Genomic DNA, 14,127 nt, shown 5'->3' with positions numbered 1-14,127 from the left:
AGTATACAGAATGGTGTCGTCTGCGTAGAGGTGGATCAGAGAATCACCAGCAGCAAGAGCGACATCATTGATGTATAAAGAAAAAAGAGTCGGTCCAAGAATTGAACCCTGTGGCACTCCCATTGAGATTGCCAGAGGTCCGGACAACAGGCCCTCCGATTTGACACACTGAACTCTATCAAAGAAGTAGTTGGTAAACCAGGCGAGGCAATCATTTGAGAAACCAAGGCTGTCGAGTCTGCCAATAAGAATGTGGTGATTGACAGAGTCGAAAGCCTTGGCCAGGTCGATGAATAGAGCTGCACAATAATGTCTCTTATCGATGGCGGTTATGATGTCATTTAGGACCTTGAGCGTGGCTGAGATGCACCCATGACCAGCTCTGAAACCAGATTGCATAGGAGGACAGGGTACGGTGGGATTCGAAATGGTCGGTAATCTGTTTGTTAACTTGGCTTTCGAAGACCTTAGAAAGACAGGGTAGGATAGATATAGGTCTGTAGCAGTTTGGGTCTAGAGTGTCACCCCCTTTGAAGAGGGGGATGACCGCGGCAGCTTTTCAATCTTTGGGAATCTCAGACGATACGAAAGAGAGGTTGAACAGTCTAGTAATAGGGGTTGCAACAATTTCGGCAGATCATTTTAGAAAGAGAGGGTCCAGATTGTCTAGCCCAGCTGATTTGTAGGGGTCCAGATTTTGCAACTCTTTCAGAACATCAGCTATCTGGATTTGGGTAAAGGAGAAATGGTGGGGGCCTTGGCGGGTTGCTATAGAGGGTGCCGGGCAGTTGACTGGGGTTGGGGTAGCCATGTGGAAAGCATGGCCAGCCGTAGAGAAATGCTTATTGAAATTCTCAATTATTGTGGATTTATCGGTGGTGACAGTGTTTCCTAGCCTCAGAGCAGTGGGCAGCTGGGAGGAGGTGCACTTATTCTCCATGGACTTTACAGTGTCACAGAAATTTTTTGAGTTTGTACTACAGGATGCAAATTTCTGTTTGAAAAAGCTAGCCTTAGCTTACCTAACTGCCTGTGTATATTTGTTCCTAACTTCCCTGAAAAGTTGCATATCACGGGGGCTATTCGGTGCTAATGCAGAACGCCACAGGATGTTTTTGTGCTGGTCAAGGGCAGTCAGGTCTGGAGTGAACCAAGGACTATATAAATTCCTAGTTCTACATTTTTTTGAATGGGGCATGCTTATTTAAGATGGTGAGGAAGGCACTTTTAAAGAATAACCAGACATTTTTTACTGACGGGATGAGGTCAATGTCATTCCAGGATACCCTCGGCCAGGTCGATTAGAAAGGCCTGCTCGCAGAAGTGTTTCAGGGAGCGTTTGACAGTGATGAGGGGTGGTCGTTTGGTCGCAGACCCATTACGGATGCAGGCAATGAGGCAGTGATTGCTGAGATCTTGATTGAAAACAGCAGAGGTGTATTTGGAGGGCGAGTTTAGTTAGGATGATATCTATGAGGGTGCCCGTGTTTACTGATTTGGGGTTGTACCTGGTAGGTTCATTGATAATTTGTGTGAGATTGAGGGCATCAAGCTTAGATTGTTGGATGGCCGGGGTGTTAAGCATGTCCCAGTTTAGGTCACCTAGTAGCACAAGCTCAGAAGATAGATGGGGGGCAATCAATTCACATATGGTATCGAGGGCACAGCTGGGGGCAGAGGGAGGTCTATAGCAAGCGGCAACAGTGAGAGACTTGTTTCTGGAAAGGTGAATTTTTAGAAGTAGAAGCTCAAATTGTTTGGGTACAGACTTAGATAGTAATACAGAACTCTGCAGGCTATCTTTGCAGTAGATTGCAACACCGCCCCCTTTGGCAGTTCTATTTTGGCAGAAAATGTTATAGTTAGGGATGACTCCTTGCTGTCCCTAGTCCACCTGGCCGTGCTGCTGCTCCAGTTTCAACTGTTCTGCCTGCGGCTATGGAACCCTGACCTGTTCACCGGACGTGCTACCTGTCCCAGACCTGCTGTTTTCAACTCTCTAGAGACCGCAGGAGCGGTAGAGATACTCTTAATGATCGGCTATGAAAAGCCAACTGACATTTTCTCATGAGGTGTTGACCTGTTGCACCCTCGACAACTACTGTGATTATTATTATTTGACCCTGCTGGTCATCTATGAACATTTGAACATCTTGGCCATGTTCTGTTATAATCTCCACCTGGCACAGCCAGAAGAGGACTGGCCACCCCTCATAGCCTGGTTCCTCTCTAGGTTTCTTCCTAGGTTCTGGCCTTTCTAGGGAGTTTTTCCTAGACACCATGCTTCTACACCTGCATTGCTTGCTGTTTGGAGTTTTAGGCTGATGTAAGAAGGGATTTATAAATACATTGGATTTCTTGATTGATGATACATGCTAATATTGTATAATGTATAAATAAATCTCTCAAAATGACCAGTATCTTACCTGAACATGTCACATGACGATAATATCCACCATCACAGACACCAGGTTCTCCTATGATGTCACACTGTCTAACAGAAGACTCATCTCCGTTGCAAACGCTATGTAGTCTGATTCCTCCTCTTCCCATTTCAACCAGAGGTCCTTCAGATACAGATACAGCATTCCCACAGTTCAGCTGTCTACACACAACCTTAGTCACTCTCATGCTCAACGCCCCAGTACATACACCTGTCCACTCTCCTTCGTAGAAGACTTCCACTGTCCCAGAACAGGAAGTGGTCCCATCCACCAGTCTGATTGAGAGTTCAGCTGTAAACAGCAGAGAAGAAAACACAGTGGTGAGGACTGATTATGACAGTGATTCTGTTATTCTAACAGCAGTAATGCTTTGTGGTTGACAAGTATTAGTAGTTCCATAAAACACTACTTGTTATTGGGTTTTAGAATGGTTTGTATGGACACATGAATTTCTCCATGTGGGATAATAAAGTTGACTAATATTGAACTGCTATAATCACTGTAGATTTATACTCTACCTACCTGGTGGACTGACGCTTTGAGCCTGGAGATCTGAGGAGAAAGAGAGAGACAGAGGAGAAAGGGAGGAGTCAGAGGAAGAGAGAGACAGAGGAGAAAGGGAGGAGTCAGAGGAAGAGAGAGACAGAGGAGAAAGGGAGGAGTCAGAGGAAGAGAGAGACAGAGGAGAAAGGGAGGAGTCAGAGGAAGAGAGAGACAGAGGAGAAAGGGAGGAGTCAGAGGAAGAGAGAGACAGAGGAGAAAGGGAGGAGTCAGATGAAGAGAGAGACAGAGGTTAAATGAACATCAACATGACCTTTCATGATGTGATGGGGAAGACAGGTTTATCATGAGGTTTCACCTGTGTTTGGTTACATAGTGTCCAATGTTCTTCTTAGTGATAAAACAGCAAACATTAACAGTGTTTACTTATCAGACCCACATATATAATAAATATACTATAATATACTATATTCATATGTTTTTAGTACTCACACATGAATCATATCATGTATGCAGGTCATGTGTTGTTTTGAGCCAGCAGTAAAAACACACTGACAGGACAGTTCCTCTTATGGCCACTAGGTGGTAATCCCCCCTCTCCTCCTCTCCTCTTCTCCCCCTCACTTCTCTCCTCTTCTCCCCATCTTCTCCTTCTCTCCCTTTCCTCTTCTCTCCTCCCCCTCTCCTCTCCTCCCCCTCTCCTCTTCCACCCCTCTCCTCTCCCCTTCCCCCCTCTCATCTCCTTTTCTCCCGCTTTTCTCTTCTCCCCCCTCTCCTCTTCACCCCCCTTCTAATCTCCTCTTCTCCCCTCTCTCCTATCCCTCTCCTCTTCTCCCCCTCTCTTCTCTCATCTTCTCTCCCTCTCCTCTTCTCCGCTTTCTTCTCCTATTCTCCCTTTTTTTTGGTAGTGTTGCAAACAAGGACAGACGATTTTTATGCGCTAGTCGCTTCACCACTCTGTGGTCCCGTTCTGTGTGACCTACCACTTCACAGATGAGCCATAAGATGAGCCAAGTTAAATAGTTCCTTAATGGATACCTGGACTGTCTGCACTGACACTACAAACACTCACAAGACTACACATACACACTATATAAACACTCACTAGACTACACATACACACTATATAAACACTCACCAGACTACACATACACACTATATAAACACTCACTAGACTACACATACACACTATATAAACACTCACCATAAACACTATATAGCCTCACTTCTGTATATAGCCTCAATACTGTTATAGCCTCGCTAATGTTTTAGCCTCGCTACTGTTATAGCCCCTCTACTGTATATAGCCTCGTTATTGTATATAGTCTCACTTCTGTTTATAGCCTCTCTACTGTATATAACCTCTCTACTGTATATAGCCTCTCTACTGTAAATGGCCATGTGACTGTATATAGCCTATCTACTGTATATTGACTCGCTACTGTATATAGCCTCTCTACTGTATATAACCTCTCTACTGTATATAGTCTCGCTACTGTATATAACCTCTCTACTGTATATAGGCCCTCTACTGCATCTAGCCTCGCTACTGTATATAACCTCGCTACTTTATTTAACCTACCTACCATCTATAGACCCTCTACTGTATATAGCCTCGCTACTGTATATAGCCTCGCTACTGTATATAGCCTCGCTACTGTATATAGCCTCGCTACTGTATATAGCCTTGCAACTGTTTATAGCCTCGCTACTGTATATAGCCTCGCTACTGTTTATAGCCTCGCTACTGTATATAGCCTCGCTACTGTATATAGCCTCGCTACTGTTATAGCCTCGCTACTATATATAGACTATATATAGCCTCGCTACTGTTATAGCCTCGCTACTGTATACAGCCTCTACTGTATATAGCCTCGCTACTGTATATAGCCTCGCTACTATATATAGACTATATATAGCCTCGCTACTGTTTTAGCCCCACTACTGTATATATCCTCAAAACTGTATATAGCCTCTCTACCGTATAAAGACTCACTTCTGTATATAGCCTCACTACCGTATAAAGACTCACTTCTGTATATAGCCTCACTACTGTATAAAGACTCACTTCTGTATATAGCCTCACTACTGTATAAAGCCTCACTTCTGTATATAGCCTCACTACCGTATAAAGACTCACTTCTGTATATAGCCTCTCTACTGCATATAACCTCTCTACTGTATATAGCCTCACTACTGTATATAGCCTCACTACTGTATAAAGACTCACTTCTGTATATAGCCTCACTACTGTATAAAGCCTCACTTCTGTATATAGCCTCACTACTGTATAAAGCCCCTCTACTGTATATAGCCTCACTACTGTATATAGCCCCTCTACTGTATATAGCCTCACTACTGTATATAGCCTCACTACTGTTATAGCCTCGCTACTGTATATAGCATCACTTTTGTATAAAGCCTCACTACTGTATATAGCCTCGAAACTGTATATAGCCTCATTAGTGTTATAGCCTCATTACCGTATATAGCCTCACTACTGTATATAGCCTCACTACTGTATATGGCCATGCTACTGTATATGGCCATGCTACTGTATATAGCCTCGCTACTGTATATAACCTCTCTACCTCATATAGCCTCACTACTGTATATAACCTCACTACTCTATATAGCCTTACTACTTTTATTTTCAATCTTTTAACTGTTGTTTGTTTTTCTTTACATATCTATTGTTCACCTAATATCCTATTTTTTTACCTAAAATTGCACTGTTGGTTAGGGCCTGTAAGTAAGCATTTCACTGTAAGATCTACACCTGTTGTATTCGGTGCACGTGACACATAACCTTTGATTTGATGTAGGTAGAGTTATTAAAGTGACTATGCACAGATAATAAGAGAGTAGCAGCAGCGTGTGGGGGGGGGGGGGGGGGGGGGGGAAGCAAAAAGTCTGGGTAGCCATTTTACTAGATATTCAGGAGTCTTATGGCTTGGGGGTAGAAGCTTTTTAGAAGCCTTTTGGACCTAGACTCTGGTACCGGTTGCCGTGCGGAAGCAGAGAGAACACTCTATGACTACGGTGGCTGGAGTCGGACAATTTTTATGGCCTTCCTCTGACACCGCCTGGTATAGAGGTCCTGGATGGCAGGAAGCTTGGCCCCGGTGATGTACTGGGCCGAACACACTACCCTCTGTAGTGCCTTGCGGTCAGAGGCCGAGCAGTTGCCATACCAGGCAGTGTTGCAACCCGTCGATACCGACAGTGTTGGAGTTGTGCCTGGCCATGCAGTCATGAGTAAACAGGGAGTACAGGAGGGGACTTAGCACGCACCCCTGAGGGGCCCCTGTGTTGAGGATCAGCGTGGCGGATGTGTTGTTACCTAACCTTACCACCTGGGGGCGGCCCGTCAGGAAGTCCAGGATCTAGTTGCAGAGGGAGGTGTTTTGTCCCAAGATCCTTAGTTTAGTGATGAGCTTTGAGGGCACTATGGTGTTGAACGCTGAGCTGTAGTCAATGAACAGCATTCTCACATAGGTGTTCCTTTTGTCCAGGTGGGAAAGGGCCATGTGGAGTGCAGTAGAGATTGCATCATCTGTGGATCTGTTGGGGCGGTATGGAAATTGGAGTGGGTCTAGGGTTTCTGGGATAATGGTGTTGATGTGAGCCATGACCAGCCTTTCAACCAAAGAATTAAGAAAATTATGATATTCAAAAGGAAAATCTACTCATTAAAGTAAAAATCCACTCGCAACCACTCATTGTTTTTAATTTACTGTGTAAAATAACACTAATGTGTGAGAACAATCATTTTTGTTAACAGATCTTTCCTTTCTGCGTTATAATAAGGTTGGTAGAAATATGGAAAATCATTGAGGAAATCTGTTGCAGCTCAAATGGAGTACAAAATCCACAATGCAATGATCTCACCTAAACAAACTGCACTATCAATGTAGGTCTCCAATCTCACCATATTCAACCTGCAGATCGATGTGTCTCACAGAGTGGAGTTTAAATCACAACGGCAGATATACTTTTGAGGAGATGGGAAACGTTGACGATGAAACGTCATTGGCCCACGCGGTGCATTCTGGGCGATTCTGGGACAGGGATCGCTCTTCTTCGCGAAATGAATGGGAGTCTACTGAGCGCTAGCTCAAAAACCCAACATTAACACGAATTTAGTCAACAAGAAGTACAACATTACTAATATTTTCCGAGATGTGAGGTAATTAACTTGCTATCTGTAGTATCGTATAGCTTTGGAATCGTGGCACTACGTACTTTTCGAAGAAAATAGGCACATTTCTCGACACAAAGTATACTGACTATGAGAAGGGATTGCGTGACGATTACCGCGTGACGATATTATTGTGTTGCCTACGCGTGACGCAGCATGACAACCTGAACGTGATTGGTCAACAGTCTGCTGGGAAGGACGTTATACATTGGACCATTAAATTGGATCCCTATCTCCTTTCTATAATATCTCTGGCAAAGGCACCAGGCAATGCATCCTGGACTAAAGAGGCCGACAAATAGGAGAAACGTGTTAGACCCTCCGTTTACCAGTTTCTCAAGGTAGGAATATCACAAAAATATGATCAATGGCTCATTCAAGAGAAGACCTCCCGAATTATATCGTCCAGTATTGAAATCTGACGTGTATGAATAACGTTTTGGCGATCTAAAAGTAATATTCCTATTAACTTCCAGTGTAGTGAGACTTTATCACGGTGCTACGTCATACCAGAAATAAGTCATATTCCTATTAACTTACAGTGTAGTGAGAGACTTTATCACGGTGTCACGTCATACCGGACATATTTCTGCCTGCTTGAAGGCAAATAACTCAGATACACATGGAAACAGGAAATGACGCAGGGAATCGACAGAACATCACTCAGAAATGAACAAAAACGATACAATATTTAACCTGCACCGCTGATTGGACAGCGCCTCCATACAGGAAGGCAATGCATAGTGGGGCTCCGTGGCCTGTGGTTGAATGAACAACTTTTCTGTCCAGTAGCCAGATAGAAATATTCAGTTTGTGGGCAGTTAAACATTTTTTGGGCACAGTTGAGTAGCATGAAATGCTTATATGGAAATAATTACAGTCACGCAGATCTTTAGAAATTGTAGGATCAATTGTAGAGTGGCACTCATGAAAAACGTCGTCGACCCCCTGCTATAATGTATATGAAGTCACCCTTGTGGAGCGGTTCGTATTGTGTACTATGACAGTGTCATTGTCTCATGTGCTTCCGAACAAAATTGTTGCTTTGCATTCAGAGATGTTCCTTATGATGTGTGCACCCAGCTCATTTTGTATTTGCCTGTCTGCATTATTCACCAGGGAAAGGAAACATTCTGTGAATACTGAAGCATTGCATCAACAAGGTGGCTCTGATAATATTGAAACATTGTATAAATGAACGAGGCGGCTCGGAGAAACTGAAACATTTAGTATCAACAAGACAACTCTGAGAATATTCATATTGCAACATAGTAGTCAACACGGAGGCAGCAGGGCCAGTTTGTCTGTCTGATATTATTGTGTTGCCTACGCAGCATCTGGGTGCTCATTATATACTAAAACCAGCCCTACATCCACACTATAGATAAATAACTTAGCAATATTTAATGACGTTATGCAGCAATATTGATCTGTTCATCTTTTAATTCAGGAAGATGGACAAGCAACACTGATGGAGTGAGAGGTGGAAATGCATTATACCAGAGGTAGGTAGACTACAGGTAGGGATTAGGATGCAGACAGAGCAACACTGATGGAGTGAGAGGTGGAAATACATTATACCAGAGGTAGGTAGACTACAGGTAGGGATTAGGATGCAGACAGAGTAACACTGATGGAGTGAGAGGTGGAAATGCATTATACCAGAGGTAGGTAGACTACAGGTAGGGATTAGGATGCAGACAGAGCAACACTGATGGAGTGAGAGGTGGAAATGCATTATACCAGAGGTAGGTAGACTACAGGTAGGGATTAGGATGCAGACAGAGCAACACTGATGGAGTGAGAGGTGGAAATGCATTATACCAGAGGTAGGTAGACTACAGGTAGGGATTAGGATGCAGACAGAGGATGATGATGTAGTCCTATTGTTTTATTTAACTAGGCAAGTCAGTTAAGAACAAATTCATATTTACAATGACGGACTAGGAACAGTGGGTTAACTACCTTATTCATGGGCAGATCAACCGATTTTTACCTTGTCAGCTCAGGGATTCGATCTAGCAACCTTTCAGTTACTGGCCCAACGCTTTAACCACTAGGCTACCTGCCGCCCCTATAAGCAAAAAGGTGTATTTTTGGCTCCCTACAGAAGGCTATATCAAACCACTGATACAGTACTGGACTACTAGGGTGAAAAAATGTTCCTGGAAGTTTACAAAAAATTATAAATTACATATTTTTATTTTTGTGGGGGCGCTGCAGCACCCTTATCATGCCTACTTCCCTCAGCTATACTCTGTGTCCTCCCCTCCTATCTCTCTCTCCTCTGCCCTCCCCACCCCCTCCTTCCCTCAGCTATACTCTCTCTCCTCTGCCCTCCCCACACCCTCCTTCCCTCAGCTATACTCTGTCTCCTCCCCTCCTCTCCTCTGCCCTCCCCACCCCCTACTTCCCTCAGCTATACTCTGTCTCCTCCCCTCCTCTCCCTCCCCACCCTCTCTTTCCTCTCTCTCTCGTTCTCTCTCTCTTCCTGACATGTAGCATCAGGCCTGTTGAGCTTGACTGAGGTTACAGAACTCTGGCGTCGACACGCCCCCTTCTCCTACTCTAACATAAGACCAATATTAATTATAATACATCAAATATACTCTCATTCATTTACGTAGAGAAAGATACAATCAATCATTGACACACTGACTATACAACAGTCTGACACCATCACAACTTAACTGACATTAGTGCCTGTCCCCAGATGGACAGTTAGGCTACAGTAAAGTACATTTGCAGGTGATCACATCAGTGTCCTGCTTTGAGACAGATTTTTACTGTCTGCTTCCAGTTGCATGTTCTTTTACCAGCCCTGAAAATTATGATATATCTTACAATATCAAAACATATCTCAGTAACTGTCACAAGTGTATATTAGTATAACAGCATCCTACCTGTGCTCCAGAATAAGATCATGAATATCATTGCAGGTATCATATCTGTCTCTAACTGGGGCTCCACTGACATATACAGTCTACTGTCATGTAGAGAGGACTGAAGAATGTAAAATACTGCGAGGCTATATGACTTCTCTCTCATTACTTCCTTATTTCAATGGTGTGAAAACTTCTTTTAGATCAGTGGTTGAACTCAGCTAAGTAGAGGAAACTGATCTGTCTGAAAAACCCCACAGGAAACTGCTGACAGAGCAGCAAAGTTACACATACAGTTGAAGTTGGAAGTTTACATACACTTAGGTTGAAGTCATTAAAACACATTTTTCAACCTCTCCACACATTTCTTGTTAACAAACTACAGTTTTGGCAAGTAGGTAAGGACATCTACTTTGTGCATGACACTGGTAATGTTTCCAACAATTGTTTACAGACAGATTATTTCACTTACAATTCATTGTATCACAGTTCCAGTGGGTCAGAAGATTACATACACTAAGTTGACTGTGCCTTTAAACAGCTTGGAAAATTCCAGTAAATTATGTCATGGCTTTAGAAGCTTCTGATAGGCTAATTGACATCATTTGAGTCAATTGGAGGTGTACCTGTGGATGTATTTCAAGGCCTATCTTCAAACGCAGTGCTTCTTTGCTTGACATCATGGGAAAATCAAAAGAAATCAGCCAAGTCTCTGCTTTGCTGCAGGAGTGACTGTTGCACATTCTTGTGTTGAGAATAACTTGTTCTTTTAGCTGCACATGCAGGGTTTGACACCATAAGGTGTGATCTATATAAGATGCTGTCTTTCTTTTGTTCACAACTCAGAGACATCAGTTGTATGTTGATCTTTGACTTCTGTCTACGGCTGTATTCTAATTAAAATATCTTAATTTTATATATTCACATTTTAAGTATTCCTTATTTGTTAAGTAAATAACGGAGACAGAAAAGTGGAACCAACACGTTGTCAACTTAGAGAAAAAGCACACATAATTTCCTCAACTGTAAACAATAAGCCGTAGTCTTTTACAATATTATCAATCACCCTTTGATAGATATGGAGAGTAATTATGTAGATATTGAGAATGGATATGAAGGAGTAGATCTCTCCAATCCTCAAATAAAATGCAGCAAAACATTAAATAAACAATAATTACAACGTATTTACATTGTGGATAATGTGTGTTGTGTTTTATTTTCCCTTGTCAGCCACCCATCTCTGCTTGGTCAGTCTGGATAGGCCCAGTGTCTTCTGGGTGAGGCTGTCAGCCACCCATCTCTGCTTGGTCAGTCTGGATAGGCCCAGTGTCTTCTGGGTGAGGCTGTCAGGCACATCTGAAAGACACACAAAGTGACAGTAAGTATACAGGTCAACAACATGTCTGTGTACATCTGTTGTTGTGACTGAGCATATGCAGTATAATTCTGAATGACCTGTATCCATCTGGGTCTCCTCAAAGTGTCTCCCTTCACGGCCAGTGTAGTAGGAACTGGTGCAGCCGGTAAATGAAATACCACAGCAGAGGACTGCTGTGAATGCAGCTGAACTGCTGGGGCTGGCAGATCTAAAAGAGAGAGGCATAATTTTCTGACCTGACAATAATCCTAAACTAAACAGAGTGAATGAGTGTAAGGCCTAGATCCAATCAGATCAAGTGTTAACCGGTGATATCTGACACCACACAGCTGATGTTTTGGCCGGGTCAGAGGTGTAACTGTGTTGGATCTGTCCAATCAGTGAGCAGCAGCTCTTGATCAAAGTCACAAAACTACAGCCGTCCTACAAACATTACAAGTTCAGAAGGAGAACGTGTCATATAGAAATAATGACGCTCAAATTCTAAATCATGAAACTAAATCATGAGGATGTCTATCAGCCTAATGGAGGTGTAGATTACATCTCACATTCTAAATCATGAGGATTTCTATCAGCCTAACGGAGGTGTAGATTACATCTCACATTCTAAATCATGAGGATTTCTATCAGCCTAACGGAGGTGTAGATTACATCTCACATTCTAAATCATGAGGATTTCTATCAGCCTAACGGAGGTGTAGATTACATCTCACATTCTAAATCATGAGGATTTCTATCAGCCTAACGGAGGTGTAGATTACATCTCACATTCTAAATCATGACACTAAACTGCACCCCATATCAACCAACTACTAGCTGGTCACAAGGCTACGTTGTTATCATTTAGTAATGTTGTACTGTAGTCTACTGCACCCCATATCAACCAACTACTAGCTGGTCACAAGGCTACGTTGTTATAATTTAGTAATGTTGTACTGTAGTCTACTGCACCCCATATCAACCAACTACTAGCTGGTCACAAGGCTACGTTGTTATCATTTAGTAATGTTGTACTGTAGCCTACTGCACCCCATATCAACCAACTACTAGCTGGTCACAAGGCTACGTTGTTATCATTTAGTAATGTTGTACTGTAGTCTACTGCACCCCATATCAACCAACTACTAGCTGGTCACAAGGCTACGTTGTTATCATTTAGTAATGTTGTACTGTAGTCTACTGCACCCCATATCAACTAGTAGTGACAAGGCTATATTGTTGTCATTCGGTAATACTGTAACGTTACTGTACATCACATTATCCACCTAGCTAGCTAGTGATAGCTTAGCTAGCGCCAAAGAAACAAACAATGAATGACAACAGGCTGTTTAACAATATATATCTACCTGATTGCATGTAAAACAACTTTACAGGTGATTAAAGTTTGAAAGCAAAGTTGACTTACCAGTATGCTGCTCTCTGGGGAACTAGAGCGAGGCATCCAGATATGAGGTTAGCTAGCGCCGTTAGCATTAGCTAGCTAGCAGCGCAGGCATGTTAGCTATGAAAGTATCTATCCAGCAACAATGTCGAGGTCACAAACGAAAGGAACTATGTTAAGCCATGCTGACTTCGTAAGACATGTCAACTCGGACTGAAATAATGAACAGGCTGAACTTACATTTCTGTGACTAACTAGATAACTTTAGCTTGTCATTCCTGTTTACAGAGTGTACCGCCCTCCCGCATGGAGAAGCGCCACTGTGTCAACATTATAGAATTATATTACATCCGGGTTGGTTTACAAACCCCACTGACAATGCATGGGACACTGTTTAGGGCCGTTCAGCAAAAGAATCCTCAGCTGCGAAAAATATATATGTAAACTTTCTTGTTAAATAGTGTGGTCTACAGCTTATCATGATACTCTACCTCAAGCGAGCAAAACATTGAGACTTCCTTAGATTTTGTGCACCACCTGTTGTTTACAAATAAGCATCGGCCACCGCCTCTCGTCTTACCAGAGGCAGCTGTTCTATCCTGCCGAAAAAGCTTAAAACCCGCCAGCTGTATGTTAATCATGTCGTCGTTCAGCCACGACTCGGTGAAACATAAGATATTACAGTTTTTAATGTCCCGTTGGTAGGATATACGTGCTCGTAGTTTGTCTATTTTATTATCGATTGATTATAACTTGGCTTATAGGACCGATGGTAAAGGTAGATTACCATCTCTGCGACGGATCCTTACAAGGCACCCGGACTGTTGTCCACGATACCGACGACTTTTCCTCCGGCCACTGACGGGGATGAGGGCTTTGCCGGGTGTCTGGAGTAAATCCTTCCCTTCCGACTCGTTGAAGAAGAAGAATTCCTCCAGTACGGGGTGAGTAATCGCTGCCCTAATATCAAGAAGCTATTTTCGGGTCATAAGACACAGTGGCAGAAACATTATGTACAAAACAAGTTACAAATAACATGAAAAAAACATACAGAATAGCACAATTGGTTACGGGATGGTAAAACGGCGGCCGTCTCCTTCGATGCCTTTAGATAATCATAATTAGACATCCAACCCCTAGGGGGCAGCAGGAGACAGGTGTCTGGAGTACCAGCATGGTTTAACGCTCTGGTGAAGTTTAACCTAAGGACTTGGGTAGTGGTGCGCTTTATAGTGAATAGGGTTCCATTTGGGGCGCAATCTATGGGATAATCACAATTGCATTTCCTTGATTACTCGAGTCCTTGCTCCTCGCCTCCAACTCAAAACCCAAAGGAGGCA

The 14,127-nt window shown here is 43.0% G+C and overlaps 1 long non-coding RNA gene across 1 annotated transcript; it reads right to left on the bottom strand.

Moving 5' to 3' along the window:
* Positions 1 to 10,663: 10,663 nt before the first annotated feature.
* On the bottom strand, positions 10,664 to 13,100 carry LOC120040122. The gene is made up of 3 exons (XR_005475574.1): positions 12,812 to 13,100; positions 11,484 to 11,614; positions 10,664 to 11,384 (listed from the first exon to the last, which is right to left on the bottom strand). It is a non-coding gene; the product is annotated as an uncharacterized LOC120040122 (long non-coding RNA).
* Between the last annotated feature and the right edge of the window lie 1,027 nt (positions 13,101 to 14,127).

The sequence above is a fragment of the Salvelinus namaycush genome, unplaced genomic scaffold (genome assembly GCF_016432855.1).
Source record: "Salvelinus namaycush isolate Seneca unplaced genomic scaffold, SaNama_1.0 Scaffold325, whole genome shotgun sequence".
In the NCBI taxonomy this organism is placed as follows: domain Eukaryota; kingdom Metazoa; phylum Chordata; class Actinopteri; order Salmoniformes; family Salmonidae; genus Salvelinus; species Salvelinus namaycush.
This window is presented reverse-complemented; position numbering and strand designations above follow the sequence as displayed.